The sequence below is a fragment of the Ursus maritimus genome, unplaced genomic scaffold (assembly GCF_017311325.1).
Source record: "Ursus maritimus isolate PB19 unplaced genomic scaffold, ASM1731132v1 scaffold_14, whole genome shotgun sequence".
NCBI classification, from domain to species: domain Eukaryota; kingdom Metazoa; phylum Chordata; class Mammalia; order Carnivora; family Ursidae; genus Ursus; species Ursus maritimus.
Genome location: NW_024423786.1, coordinates 16,713,910 through 16,730,024, shown reverse-complemented (window position 1 = coordinate 16,730,024; position 16,115 = coordinate 16,713,910). Strand labels below are relative to the sequence as shown.

At 36.8% G+C, this 16,115-nt stretch overlaps 1 non-coding gene across 1 annotated transcript; it reads right to left on the bottom strand.

Annotated features, from left to right (window-relative positions):
- Positions 1–1,430: 1,430 nt before the first annotated feature.
- Positions 1,431–1,537, bottom strand: LOC121102661. Its single transcript, XR_005834777.1, has one exon. It is a non-coding gene; the product is annotated as a U6 spliceosomal RNA (small nuclear RNA).
- Between the last annotated feature and the right edge of the window lie 14,578 nt (positions 1,538–16,115).

The following is a 16,115-nucleotide window of genomic DNA, read 5'->3' as shown; positions in this document are numbered from 1 at the left end:
ATTCTTCACTGATTCTCCAGCCTGCTAGTCTATCCTGCAGATTTTTGATTTAACAGGTCTCCACAACTGTGTGAGATAATCCCTTAAAAGAAAGAAGAAACCTCTTTCCTTCTCTTTTTTTCTTTCTCTTTCTGTCTCTGAGTGTGTGTGTGTGTGTGTGTGTGTGTATGTTTATATACAGATAGATATCGATACACACGCACACACACCCTGTTGTTTCTGTGGAGAATTCTTACTAATAAAGGTCTGTTTCATCTTGATACAGTGGCCCTGTGGCTTTTATCTTCAGCGATTCCTATGCTCTCCCACAGAAGTCCATGGAAACTTCTGGACCTCTCCAAGCCTTCCACTTCCTTGTTGATCTTCTGCATAGTTGTTCTATCCATTATTGAAAATGAGGTATTGGTCTTCAGCTGTTTACTATTGAATTGCCTGTCTCTTCCTTCAATTTTGTCAGTTTTGGTCTTGTGTATTTGAGGGCTGTGTTTTTAGGTAAACTTATGTTTGTAATCGTTATATCTTCCTCACTGACTTTTTAGCATTATAAAATGTCCCTTGTTGTCTCTAGTAACTTTTTTTTCTTAAAGTCTATTTTGTCTAATGGTAGTATAGCCATCCGAGATCTGTTTTGGTCACTTTTTCCAAGGCATACCTATTTTTTCCATTCTTTTACATTCATCCTGTAAACATCTTTGAACCCTAAGTTTTTCACTTCTAGGCAGCATCTAGTTGCATCATTTTATTTAAACTATTCTGGCAATCTCTCTTTTTATTAAAGTATTAAATCTATTTACATTTAATGTAATTACTGATATGATGGATTTGACATCTATTATTTTCCTTTTTTCCTTATATATATACATTTTTGTTTTTCTGTTACTCTTCTTTCATTTTAAATATTTTTCTAGTGTATCGTTTTCTATCCCTTGTTTCTTTCTCTGTTTTTTTTTTTTTTTTCCTTAGTGGTTACCCTGAGGATTACAATTGGCATCTTACTTAAAACAATCTGGTTCATATAAATCCTAACCTAACTGAATAGTGTAGAAGCTTTGTTACAGTATATCCATTACCTCCTCGTCCTTTGTGCTGTAATTGTCATACAAATTACATCTTTGTGCCATTGCTTTTAATCATATAGGAGAAGAAGAGAATTACAAGAAATACATATATACACGTCTTTTATATCTTTGTTTACTAGTGTTCTTTATTTTTTCTGTGTATAAGTTTCAGGTGAATGTCTAGTTTCCTCTTATTTCAGGTTGAAGGATTTACTTTAATGTTTTTTGTAGGGCAGATAGGCTAGCCACAAATTCTCTCTGTTTTTGCTTATCTGGAAATGTATTAATTTCCTCTTAATTTTAAAGGATAGTTTTCCTAGACATTGAAATCTTGGTTGACCATTAACACTTTGAATATGTTATCACACTAAAAAATATAGAAAAGACTTTATGGATTTGCATTTCATCATTATACAAGGGCCATGGTGTTCTTCTCTACATCATTCCAATTTTAGTATATGTGCTAGTAAAGCAAGCACTTTGGATCCCTCCACACTATGATAGAAATGAAGAAGACTTGGAGGAAGCAACCTCTGTCCTTCTCTTAATATAAATCCTGCCTTCGCTACATCTCACCTATTTCATGGACATACTGCATCCATAGAATGCAGCACCTCTTCTAGGAAACAAAATATTTTTATTTTTCATCCAGTGATCTAAGGATAAGCCCCACTCTTTAGGGCTCTGATTGTTTTCTAACCACCTCTGCTCAAACTCTTTCTTTGATTTCAGTTTTCTTCTTCCTCACGTACTACAGAACCATTCCTTCCACATAGTTAATACAGATCTCACTGGACACAGTGATTTTCATTTATGGGAAGGAGACACATGCCTTTCATTTGAAGGAAGGCATTATTATATTTATTTCACAGCACACTTAACTAAACCCTGGTGACTAGTTCTCACTTATAGCCATTCTGTTCACAAATGTCATTAGCATTAAGGAGGGCATGTGATGTAATGAGCACTGGATATTATATACAAATGATGAATCAATGAACTCTATCTCTGAAACTAATAATACACTATATGTTAATTAATTGAATTTAAATTTAAAAATGTGATTAGCATTTCATGCCAAAATTACCATATAGTCTCTCCCCAGTGTTAATTGTATCTTATTACGTAGCCCAATATTTTACTATTTAAAAAGAACAGGGGTGCCTGGGTGGCTCAGTTGGTTAAGCGTCTGCCTTCTGCTCAGGTCATGATCCCAGGGTCCTGGAATCAAACCTCACATCAGGCTCCCTGCTCAGTGGGGAGTCTGCTTCTCCTTCTGTCTGCCTGCCACTCCTCCTGCTTGTGTGCTCTCTCTGTGTGTCGAATGTATAAGTAAAATCTTGAAAAAAATAAAATAAAAAAATAAAAAGAACAAATTCTATGGATGCATGATTAGATGATAGCAAGAGGATACGTTTCCTGCAATTAGCCATCACATGGTTTTAGTCCTACACTGTGTTGGGATTATCTTTCTATTTATGTGTGCATATATCTGTCTATGAGGTATCTGTTCATCTGTCCTTCCATCCATCAGTCTAGCCAGCCAACCATCTATTTGTAACTCTGTTTGTAATATATTTATAACATGTCTTTTTCTTCACAGGAATTCAATATTAGCATGTGGTATTTGTGTAATACATATGTGTTAAATTAAATATGTATTAGGAGTAAAAAATAGTAGAAAGCGTTGGCATTATTAAACGTTGGACTGGATAATTCCTTTTTTTTTAGAAGACTATCCTGTGCAATGTTGGATCCTTCGCAGCAGCATCCCTGACCTCGCAGTGGATGGTTGCCTGTATTACCTTCCCAGTTGTGACAATCACAAAGCCTCTCCAGACATTGTGAAATGACCCTGTGGAGGGAAAATCCCTCCCTCTGTCATCCAGATGAGAATTACTGGTAGAAAGGCATTTTTTCCCCTTCTTTTATCATAATATGCATATTCGTGAAAATCACTGTTTAACAAAGACGAATAATGGGGCTAATTGTTTGATGAATTAATGTATTTACATCGTGTTTTCCAGGTATTCACTCTCTCACTCATTGACTCATCTACTCAAATCATTCAGTTAGCATTTATTGTATACCTATTATGTGCCAGGTACTGTACTAGGAGTGGCTTTTATCTATATTAGGGAAATATAAGTCCCTGCCCTTATGGGGCTTACCAACTTTGAAAATAACCGGAGGGGGTGAGGGGAGAACAAATAACTAAATGAAAGATATCACTGGCAAGTGTTTTGTTGATAATCACGCACAAAGTTGTAAGGCAATGACTGGGGTTACACTGGATTAGTGGACTAGCAAGGACTCTGAGGTGTCATTTCATGTGAGCACTGAGTAGTAAGAGGACATCAAGGTAAAGAAGTGAATGAATTATTTATTCATGTTGACTTATTTTTTATGGCACACAAACTTTGTTATGAGTGTAAAGAGGTGAGCATTGTCTGGCATATTGACGTACTTCCCTACCTGTATATATGAACAACACTGAAGTATTTGTGTGGAAATCATCAGGAATTGTTCCAAACTAATTCCAAAGTCCAGCAAATTTTATAATGAGAGTATATAGTCTTACCAATGTAATTCTGTTCACTGCTTTAAGGATACCATGAAAAGTGGACCATAAAAGCCAAATGTGAGGTATGCAGGCCTTTAAATGTCCCATGTGTCAAGAACTAGGAGTTATTAAGAGAACACAACACATATCATTTCTACCTTCATAACATATCACTGAGGAGACGGGCATGACCAGAGAAAGCTACTCAAAGGAAAATCCTGACCTGATATATTTAAAAGAAAGAGGAGAAATGATATTTATCTTAAGAATGGCTCCTCTCAGGGCACCTGGGTGGCTTAGTCAGTTAAGTCTCCGACTCTTGGTTTTGGCTCAGATCATGATCCCATAGGTCTTGGGATCAAGCCCCACTTCGAGTTCCGTGCTCAGCTCGGAGTATGATTAAGATTCTCTCCCTCTGCTCCTTCCCCCACCCCCATTCACACGTGCACACACTCACTCACTCACTCTCTCAAATAAGTTTAAAAAAAAAAAAAGTATGTCTCCTCTCTCTAACTTCAGTAGATTCAAAGACATTACTCAGACCTTTCTAATTTTTCTGTAAATTCAAATTGGATTGAGATACCCATTTTAAGGTGGGCATAACAATGAATAAGCTGATTTGTAATATGGATAATTACATGCATTTGTGGTAGTGGGGGAAAATCCCTATAAACTTCTGAGTATTTAGATTCATTTATAATTTCATTGGTAGTAGATAATGATATTAAATATAAAATACTGCAGGGCCTATGCTGTCATTCTTTGACCAATCACAATAATATAGTTTGCTTTTTATGCTCATGAATGTTTTCTGTATAAATAGAAATCCTGAGTAAACCATTTGGCATATACTTGTATTTTAAAAGCAGATTTACTTACTGGAAGTAAAAGGCTGTTCACAAGCATGATTGAAATATTAATTAGCATAAGGGTTTCATTATCAGGTCTTCACCTTTTATGCTAGATTCTGGATCAAGTCAAAACTGCAGCTGCAAGCCACACATCCTGATGAAAGGCAGAGTTCTATGAAAGGAAAGAGAGGAATTACAAAATAAGGTAGTTCTCATTTGATGAAGACATCATTACAGCTGAGTGACTTGGGCATTTCAGTGAACTTTGAAGAAGTCCCACCATTTTCTTTACAACTATCATTGGCCTTTAAAAAGCGGTGTCACCAGAGAAGCCAAAGTAGATTTTTTATACTGCTATTATGTAATTGAGTACAAAATTCAGTAGAGTGAGATGAGATGAATACAGGGACCCAGAGAAGGTGATGATTTCAGTTCTTTCCTCAATATTCCTTTCTCACATAGTTGAAAATCTCTAACGTCCAACTGTGCTCTGGAGTGCTAGCCCGTCTCCCCCACAGCTCTGTAATCTTGGACAGGTTATTTACACTCTACCTCAGTTTACTTAGCTGTAAAATGTGGATAATAACCCTTGTCTTCTACGGTTGTTGTGAGGATTAAATGCAATACGATATGCAACATACGTATAACATAGCCATTGCTTGATAAATAATGGCTTTATTATTAGCAATATTTATTGCCTCCAAAAATAGCTCAAAAACAATTACAACCACAAAAACCCCAGGATTTTCCCTTGCTTCTGTGGTCACTGCTGATAATGAACACATTGTGACTCTGCATTGGTGTTTGAGGTAGAAAGAAAAACAGTTGCAGTGAGAGGGGAGCTGTGTTTCGAGTCTTGGGATGCTTTCGTTCAGCCTCTGGTAGTTTTTCCCTCCCACGTTTATAACTGAACGTAATTAGAATAAACAACAAAACTCATAGCGAAGATAATTTATATAGTTCATCACACCCCCCCTTTTCATAATTCTGGTTTCAACTTAGATATTTCCATCTAAGGAAGGCCTTCCTGAGTCCCCTTTCTGAGATAGCCACACGCACCCCATGCTGGATTATAGCACCCGGCTGGTCTTCTGCTTGGCACTTAACCACAACCACTTTTTTTTTTTTTTAATTTGTCTTTTCTTTTTCCCATCATTGAAATGTAAATTTTAATAGGTCAGTGACAAAGTATATGTTGTTCTTCACTCTGGCTTTGGACACATACAGACACTCGGTGTATAGTAGGTGCTGCTGATCTTCTTCTCCTTCAAACCATAATTCTCCCCTGCCAGATTTACATCTTGCATTGCCTTCTCATGCTCTCTTGTATATACTTGTGCAAGCTACTGAGGCATATGTGTGGTAGTAACTTGTTGCAGTGGGAATGTGCTTCAGGAAAGATGCAGGAACCATCTCTTTGTGATCTTAGAAACAATCCTAAAATTTCATCTACAGAGATTGTAAGTGCCAGTCTTTGATTTGATCTAATTAACCCTTTAGATTATATTTATAACACATGGAACTAACTGGATTTAATAAGATTATTGGTGTCCTTTAGCTTGCTTTTTCAACTTGGATTCTGCCTGAATTATTTCCTCCTCAGTACACAGAACAAAACAAACTAAATTAAGGTGCCCAAGTCAATACATTGAATACAATTTAGTATATTTTCCACCAGAAAGTTGGTTAGTACTTCAAGATTTAACTTTCAGGGGCGCCTTGGTGGCTCAGTCATTAGGTGATCATTTGGCTCAGGGCGTGATCCCAGGGGCCTGGGATCTAGCCTTGCATCTGGCTCCCTGCTCTGCTGGGAGCCTGCTTCTTCCTCTCCCACTCCCCCTGCTTGTGTTCCCTCTCGCTGGCTGTCTCTCTCTCTGTCAAATAAATAAATAAAATCTTTAAAAAAAAAAAAAAGATGTAACCTTCATTTTCCATTAGAGGATGACAGTTTATCTAGTATCTCCTTTCTCTAAGTCCAGTCATCATGTTTGATTCTTGGAAATTTCAGATGCCAAACACATGTAGAATTTACATACACAATTTATATACATACACATACCCAGTTTACATACACATGTATACAGTTTATGATACAGCCATAAGGTAATTAGCAATTGGTTATAGTTTGCTGCTAATGAGGTCAAGGGTACAGATTTACTGTTCCTTTGAGTCTGTTTCTTGGCCCAGTTCCATTTCTACAGATTTTACCCTGACCCCTGGGCTGCGGTTTCACAAATGCTGTTTGTCACTGGAGGGAGACATGGAGGGATGTGAGTGGTTCCCTGCCAACCCCACACCTCTACTGGTCAAAGCTCTCAGCATTCTCCTGACAAATGGCATGTGTGTGGTGTGTTTTATCTTTGTATTCCCTTTATGTCGGGCTTTGTCCACAGGGATGGACATTAAAAGTTTTTAAATCAACAGGACCAGGAATATCATCTTTATAGAGAGAAAACAGCTTATTATTCAACATAGTTTGAGACAAGCTTGATTGTGAAACTGAGAAGTATTTAATAATTATGTTTCTTATATTCCATCCTTTTGAAAACCTTTAATCAATATCTCTTCCATCAGAAAACAGATCAAATGACGCAGTGAAGTGTGATCTAGGGGAAAATGTGTGAATTAGAAGCCTTGGATTCAAGCAAAAAAACCCAAACCAAACCAACAAACAAAAACCCCTGAAAACACAGATAGACAAATGATAGATAGATAGATAGATAGATAGATAGATAGATAGATAGATAGATATAGATAGATAGATAGACAGACACATTTATTTTTGTTTTAATTTCTTGGTCTTCTTTAAGAAAACACTGTTCTTCATTTAAAAGGGAGTTGTGGCACAAATGTACAAATAATACTTTGGGGATTAAAAATGCACTTGCTGCAAAATATATTTCTTTTTTTCCCTAAAGACATGAAAACTTGGTATCCTATTTAATTCTGTAAATGTACTTATTAATAATGTTAATCTTTGATTTTTTTTGCTTAACATTCTTTTATGGATTAAGATAAATGGTTTTATTCTGAAACTTAGAAATATGAGAGATGTTATAAAATCTAAAAACAAAAATGTTTACAGCTGATGCTCATTATTCATGGTAGTAATATTCTACAAAGTTGTCACAAATACTAAGTGAATGCTGAACCTTGGCTCCTAGGGGAAATACAGGGTTAGGTTTCTGTTAGCTTCTGGTCACACCATTTTAGTCAACTGATCAATTCATAGCCTTTTTTAAAGTATGTTTTTGTTTAATGATACCTTATTTAATGTATATTGTTTTATTCATGAATATTGCACTCAGTGCCAACAGCACTATAACTCTTCCCTGAATGAAACTTAATACAGCTGTTTTCTGCACAAGACATATCACAGCTTTGTTGCACTTAAGAATACCAGGCAATGCTCCAGCAATTTGCTTTTAAACAGCAAGCTCTTTTAAATAGCAAAATCACCAATGAAAGGCATAAAAGTGAGAAAAACAAAATAGACTGTGGAAAGGACATTCACATGCAATATGAGAATTGAAAGAAGAAGGTGGAAAATCGCCATGTTTAACTTCAGCTGAAACAGGTGTTAGGCAACTCAAAATTTCCCGTGCTCTGTACATGTTTGTGTGACCTCAAAAGCGCTGTGAGTACTGATTTTGGCGGAGCAAGTTAACTTCAGCAACTAGGTAAATTTATACATATGGCATTTGCAAATAAGGAGGACCAGCTGTATAAGCATTTTAGGTTAGAACAGAGAAGACTAGATGCTCTTAATCACTTAATGAACCAACTAAACACCTTGGTTTAGGATATCCTTTCTTCTCTTGATTTCTTATTGGCTTATTTCAGTGTCAAATTCTAATTAGTTATTCCTGCCTAACACAATTTGGGAAGGAGCCAGGTCTTCCTCACTCTCTACTTCCAACCCCTGGCCTATACCTGGAATACAGTAGGCATTCAGTTAAATCTTTTCAGGGATTGTACAAACCCCTTCCCTCATTTGTAAGAGGAATTTTGTGGAATCACTGTGAACATCAAATGCCATTAAGATGAGTACAGCTGTAAGCACACACAAAAATGTTAGCTATGATGATAGTTGTAATTATTTTTAATAATACAGTAATTCTCGTATTAATTTATAAATGATATTTTATGGTTTCATACATTAATATAGGACCTTTGTAAAAGGGGGATTGTCTGTTTAATACATGTTTGAGATACAATAATGAACTAGTGGCTCCCTTAAGGCAAGGGCAGGAGAAAAGATTTGTTAACAAATGAAACTGTTAATTTTGCAGTTAACAAAGAATGACTTTTGAATATTTTCATCCCCTGGAAATATAAAATGTGAACTTATAACAGTATCAGACACATCAGCCTAATTCTGTTTCCTTATTTTTATAGATATATTTACCTGCATCTTTTCATTTTTGTGGTCAGTTGCAAAAGAAATTGATGAAGGAAACTATACAGTTTTCCTCATGTTGATTTTGGTTTTGTTTTTTATTCTTTGTTCCTCAGAGGCAATTAAATATCCAGCAGTAGGAAGAAGCCTTACTACCCTGGCCATACACTTGGTTTTCTTGTAACAACACTTTTAGGACCATCAGTATAAATTCACAATAGAAAAAATTTGGTTCATATAAGCAGTTATGTAAGAAAAATTCTGAACATTGGTAAATGCAATTAATAGTATATAATTACTCTTCAAATAAGATTTTTAAAGGATACCTTTTTCTTCTTTTTTGAAATATTGACTGATCCATATTTGCACTGGCTGCCTTAGAAGTGTTTGGTCTGTGCTTTCTCAAAATGATTGTCAGCAAGCATAATGAGCCTTGGACCCATCCGGTAGCTTTGCTAACATATGTCTGCGGAAGGATTTTTAACATCCTGCTGACTGTGCTGGTCCTGTCGAGCCTCACAGCAGGAAAATTGTCTTTTGCAGCTCAGCTTATGAATATAACCTTTGCATGTTGGAAATACTCCTTCAGAGGCAGGATTTATACTTACGCCTTGAATCCAAGGGCTTATTTTGATATCAGTGTTAAACAGGAGAAAGAAGAGCTGACAGTGGTTCACCTTGCCCTTTTTATTATGTTAAAACTATCTGTTATCAGTGTCTCATTCTCTGTTGCATTTACTACTGTGTATAAGCTCTGGAAATGATGAAGGTGTTCCTTGCAAATTCACATTCTAGAAATGCTGACTCTGTATTTTAAGTACTGTAAACATATCTAAGTGGTAGACATAATAATTTTCACTAAAAATGCTTTAAATCAGGACCATAAAGGTTGTGCTGTTACCCCAAACAGGGCAGCCGTGGCTTGAATGGGGATCTAATCTTTTAGGTACCAAGGGGCTAACTATGGTAAGTGCACATATTTAATCACAAAGTTTTGCTTGCCTCTACCAAAGACTTATTTAATTTGCTTTTTTACTTAGGGAAATCAGGAGTCTGCTTGTATAGGCATTTAGTATATCCTTTTAAAATAATTATTTTCTAAATATAAAAGTGTAGTATATTAGAAACACTGTCTATAGCACTACAGTGGAAATTAATCTAGCCAACATAATTAGTCAGTTTGATTCCCCATGCCCCAAGAGGTAAATCTTGTTAGGGGGAAAAATTGGTGTTTTAACCTAAATGAAGTACCAATGCTTTTTAATGATTATTATTAACCTGATTTATGGGTTTATGGTAAAACCAAATGTTTATTGATTGTTTGGGTATAAATATATAGATACAGCACAGTGCTTTAGGTTAGTTTAGAAAATAAATATTGTATTTCCTCTAAGTAATGAATTATTATGCAGTTATTAACGTTTAGAAATGCTGAGAAAGAAACTATCAAAGGAAAACTTGCTTAGCTAGGAAAGACGGATTCTCAACCAGCTGGATACTTCCCTGTTTTTCTGAAAAAATAAACAAATGTAAAACAAACAAACCAAAAAAAGAAAAACCCATAAAACCAAACCAAAACAAACAAAAAACCCCCAATACCCATGGAATAGTTATTCAGAAATCAAAGGTCAAGCAGAATACAGTCTAATGTTTGTCGAGATGCTGGTGAATGTCCTGCATCTTTCACCCCTGTGCTCCTGTCAAAGCTTCCAAATTATGATTCTGGGACACTGTGACTTGAAGATGTCATTGAATACATTTGTGTGTGTTATAGTGTGCTTCCCAATGCTATTGTGTGGAAAGGCTATAAAAGATTTTTAACAATAAAGGTTAGAATCACACGGGTTTTTTGTGAGTCTTAACTAGAAAAATAAATTAATCAGAACTCATATTACTCATGTAATATTTAATTGCATGTTCTTAAAAAACGGGTTACATATTGAATGATATTTGAAAACAAGGATCACATACAAAAGACAATTTATTGTTGAAAATGGCACATTTTCATTATTTTTTATGGCTGGATAATATTCCTGTGTGTGTGCACGTGTGTGTGTGTGTGTGTGTGTGTGTATGTGTGTATGTGCGCATTATCCATTCATTCAATGATATATACTTGGGTTGTTTCTGGGTCTTGGCTATTGTAAATAATACTGCAGTGAACATGGGGGTGATTATATTCTTCTTCTTCTGAAAATGAAATTATTATATTAACAAAAGTAGACTACAGTGAAAATTAGCATAGTCAACGTAATTAATAAATTGAATTCACCACATCCTAGAATGGAATGTATTTTCACCTTCAGAAGTGAAGTTAACCAGGATTCAGCTTTCAGACTACTCACTGTGAAAATGCATGATAATATATGCCTAACTGGCATAAAATTGCAGGTCATTAATTTATTCCTTTTTATTGATTTAATAAACATTTATGGAATGCTTGTCGTGTGCCAGACACTGTCATGCCATTCTAAGATATTTTAGATTACTTATTATTGTAATTATACTTACTAAAATGTTAATTTATAGACAGAACTTTGGCTTTTTTTTTTTTTCTTCCTTCCACTCCTCCCACCCTTCCTCCCTCCCTCATTCCTTTTCTCTCCTTCCCTTTTTGTTTCCTTCTTTTTTCATTTCTTTTCTGTTTGCCATAAATATGATTCTACTAATTCATTTCTGTTTATAAGACACAATTTGTCTTCCAGTCCTCCTTCTACAGCTAACGGGGTGTAGAGACAAAGCTGGACTTCACTTATTTAGGGAGGGGCTATTAGAATAATAAGGAGCTAAAGGTCCTGCAGAATTACTTTCCTTACATAAACAATTACCATACCAAAACGGTTAGGGTAGAAGTCAAAGAGCAAACACCATTTAATTTGTGAGAGTTTCTAGTGCTCCAAAAGCACAGAAGGAGCAGCTGCTTAAACATGACTTGCCCTTTGACTAAGGGGCAAAGGCACTGAATGGGACTTACATGGGTAAGACTTAAAAGTGATACCACCACCACCACCACTACCACCACCACCAAAAACGTATTAAAAAGTAGCTTGAAGTGAGAAAGAGATCATGGATGCAGAATTATCCATTGCTTTTTTCTTTGAAAGTGTGGATGTGGAAAAATAATTTTCCCTCTGCTCTTCTAGGTTCTTGACTGAAAACCCTTGTAATAAAAGATTAACAGGAGAAAAAAAACAAAAATAAGTTTAATAACATGTATACCTTCTGTGTGTATGGGAGATACTAAGTAACTCTCCAAAATGGTCCAAGCCATCACCTTAAGTACCTTCTTCCCATTAAAGCAAAAGAAGATGTTGGGGGAAAAGGGGAGGCTTAATATGGAAGGTTACCAAGAAAAGCATAGTAAACAAGGGTAAGGTTGTTATGTAGATTTACGTCATAGCCTTCTTATTGAGAAGAGCAGCTTTTTTTTTTTTTTTTTAAGATTTTATTTATTTGACAGAGAGACACAGAAAGAGAGGGAACACAGCAGGGGTAGTGGGAGAGGGAGAAGCAGGCTTCTCGCTGAGCAGGGAGCCCGATGCGGGATCGATCCCAGGACACTGAGCCGAAGGCAGACGCTTAATGACTGAGCCACCCAGGTGCCCCTGAGAAGAGCTTCTAAATATAGAGTCATCCCCCCTTCCTTCCTGGTACAGACAGAAAGACACCCTTACAAATGGAGATTGCCCTTATAAATGTTAATGTCTTTTACAAAAGGATAACTCCAAGTTTCTCATGTGCCTGTTGTTCCTTAAAGATAATAAGCTTAAAATAATGCTTTTGCCCCTGAGGAATATTTTAGCTGGAAATTTCTACTTCTTTTCAAAAGTAACACTTTTTTTTTTTTTTCTTCTGTTCTGAATCATCCACTTCTACCAGGGTCCCTAAATAAAAAATGTAAAGGAAAATGTTAGGCCTATTCTAAAACAATGAAAAATAAATTATCTGCCTTTGGGTATGCAATTTGAATTGGAAGTATTATAATGTCAATGAAGCACAATTTGCTAAGCAAATGAAAAAGGCTGATAAAGCAAAGCAATGACTTTGCTTTTCTTTTGTACTTCCTTTACGATGAACTATTTGCTACTTACCAAATGTCAGGCCACTTATCTAGTGAAGAAGTATGTTCTGTTCCACTGATTCCACACTTACGTTTTAAGAAATGATTGTAAGTGGGTTTATAAAATCATCACTAACTCTTAATTCTCTCTCATTTGATATGTGTTTAGAAGATAGAGCCATAGCATGCCTCCTTCCTGGGGGAGGATGGGAATCAGAATCATAGCATAACTCTCCCCAAGGAAATACTCTTCTAATTTCCATTCAACGTTTCATCTTTTTTTCTTTTTTAATCTTGTATGTGGTAAGGAGTTTCACCTCTTCTTCGTGAATGCTGCATTTTATGTAGCATACTATTTGGAATAGTTTCTTGTTGTCTCAGCTGAAACTTATATTTTAACATCCCATTATGCACTTAATACTTAACTGATAAATACTTAGTTGGTTTTTCTCCAAATTGTAAATTATTCCTGGCCTATCACTGGGTTAAGATTTGTACTCAAATATATAGATTTTTGTATCTTTTATAGATACCGCAAGTGACAAAAACTTAACTCAAGCTACTTAATATTAAATACAGAATTCACTATGTCATATATGAAAACTATGTGAAAATATAGGTCGACCTGGCCTTAGAGATACCTGGTACTGATGAGGTTCAGGTGAGGTTCAGTGGGGTGGAGTCCAGAGTCGACGACCAAGAAAGAATTCTTGAGACGTCTTTGGTGCAAAATGGTGGTTTATTAGGGGCGCCTGGGTGGCACAGCGGTTAAGCCTCTGCCTTCGGCTCAGGGCGTGATCCCGGTGTTATGGGATCGAGCCCCACATCAGGCTCCTCCGCTATGAGCCTGCTTCTTCCTCTCCCACTCCCCCTGCTTGTGTTCCCTCTCTCGCTGGCTGTCTCTATCTCTGTCAAATAAATAAATAAAATCTTAAAAAAAAATGGTGGTTTATTAAAGCACAGGGATAGGACCTGTGGGCAGAAAGAGCTGCCCCCCCTGGGGTTGTGAGGAATGGCCTATTTTATACCCTCAAGTGGGGAGGGAACTAGAGATAGCGTAAGTCTCTAAGGAATTTTGGAAGCAAGGTCTCCAGGACCTTGAGGGGGCTAGCTACTGTTGGGAAAGGGTCATTTATTACCGTCTAATAAAACCTTAGTCATGAGACCCTTCAGATGTATATCGGTGGGCCATATTGTTGGGGGATGATTGCCAACACGTATCTTGGGGGGGGTAGAGATAAAGGAATTTTTATATGTACAGGATCTTGGTGGAGGGGAGGGACTCAGGCTAGGGCTGCCTTTTGCCCCCAGCAAAGTATTAACATCGAGGCAGCTGAATTCCTAGAGGAATGTCACCGTGCCTGTTTCAAGGACTCGACAATGGGCTGTCGGTAGTAAGGACTGTTTCTTTGTCCTTTAGGGCAGCCAGTAGTGCCTGAGGAATGTCACATACATCCCATGGGGGGGGGGGTGCAGGGTGTCAGCTTCTGTCCTCAGCTTGCCTTCCGTTCCCTCATCAGTACTAGGACTCAAATCTCATACCCATCTCTGCTTCTCTTTGTGTGACTGGGGCCCGAGGGTGTAAGAGCACCTGCCTCCAGAGGTCCCAAACAGACAAGGTCGGCCATGCACCACTGACAAAATCCAAAAGCAGAGAGAAAAGTGATGGTGAAGCAAGAAAGGGATTATTTTAGTGAGGCCAACACCAGGAAGATAGTTGGACTAAAGACTCAAAGGCTGTATCCAAAGTGCTGAAAGTACTTCTAGGTTCATATAGGGAAAATGTGGACCAGTGGTCGGTAGATGCTGCATTTGGGTGGTAAGGTCAGGTCAATCATTGTTTCGGGGTCAGTCATGCAGAGTATTGCTTGAGGGGGTAGTTTAGGTTCCCATCATGGGATGATTTTTTCCTTGGGTCTTTTGCCAGAGTTAAACAATAAGCTAGAAAGAAGAACTTAGAACACACGAAACAAAACAAAACAAAAAAACATACAGCTGAGGTAAAATGAAGGTGGCTGACATCCTCTTTCATTTGTGTACATTTCTTTTCTTTCTTTTTTTCCTTTCCTCTTTTCTTCTCTCTTCTTTTCTCATTTACTTCTCCATGAGTTGAGAACCATGGTCATTGGCAATTTCTGACTCATGCTTTCACAGATTCATGATCACAAAGGAAAAGAGAGTAAAAATTCTTACGGAATCGTTTCACATTTGGGTCACAGGTTCATCTCTTGGACCTGTCATGGTGACCTGGAGAGGTTAGAGGTTGTAAGTGAGCCCACCTTAGACCATGAACCTGCACCTGGGACAAAATCTGTGGGAAGCTATTTTAAATATGAGAGGAGAGGTGGGAGGCAGACATATGATAGTTTTCTACCCTACCAAGAACATAATGCTGTAAGGGGGAAAACACAGACTTAAATTAGAGCAGAGCAGTTAAACCGATGCACATGAGTTTTGTTGTTGTTGTTGTTGTTGTTTAGGTTTCTTGAAATATAAATTCACATGATAGTGAATTCAGGGGAATAGGGTGAAATGATAGGAAGCATGGAGAGGAGAGAATGTGCATTAGAGAAGAATTAAAAGAAATGTGGGAGATGTGGAAATTAATATGTGAGTAGGGCATAGATTGGAAAGGTATCAAGTGAAAGGTCTATAACAGAGGCCTAGTTAGAGAATGGGGAAATAAATATGAAGTAGAGTATCAGAGATAATGAGAGAAAAGGATCCAAGAATGACATGGGTACAAGAATAGAGGAAGAGAAAGGATCGGAAAAGTGTAATTGGTGGTGAGAAAATTAAAGGGCTATTATCATCATTATTAATAATAATATTAATGTTATCTTTGCATTTGCTCTTTTTTTGTCAAATAGAACATTTTGGCTTTATAAGGAGGCATATTGCAATTTGAGAATTGTGAGCAAAATTAATTTTATATTTAAAAGTGCCTTTCAATGTAGTGTGAACAAATATAATAACAATTCTCAAAAAACAGTGCTATTTTCAGTCAATGGAGGGTAGAACATCGTATATTTTAAAACCATACAATACTTCAAACGCTGTGGAGAGAGAACAAAGCTGTCTCCAATAATGCATGAATGATCCGTATTATGGAAGTACTTGTTCTGATAGAACACTTCAAATACCATTTGGCTGTCAGTTCTCCCTGGTTTGCTTTGTATCCCAT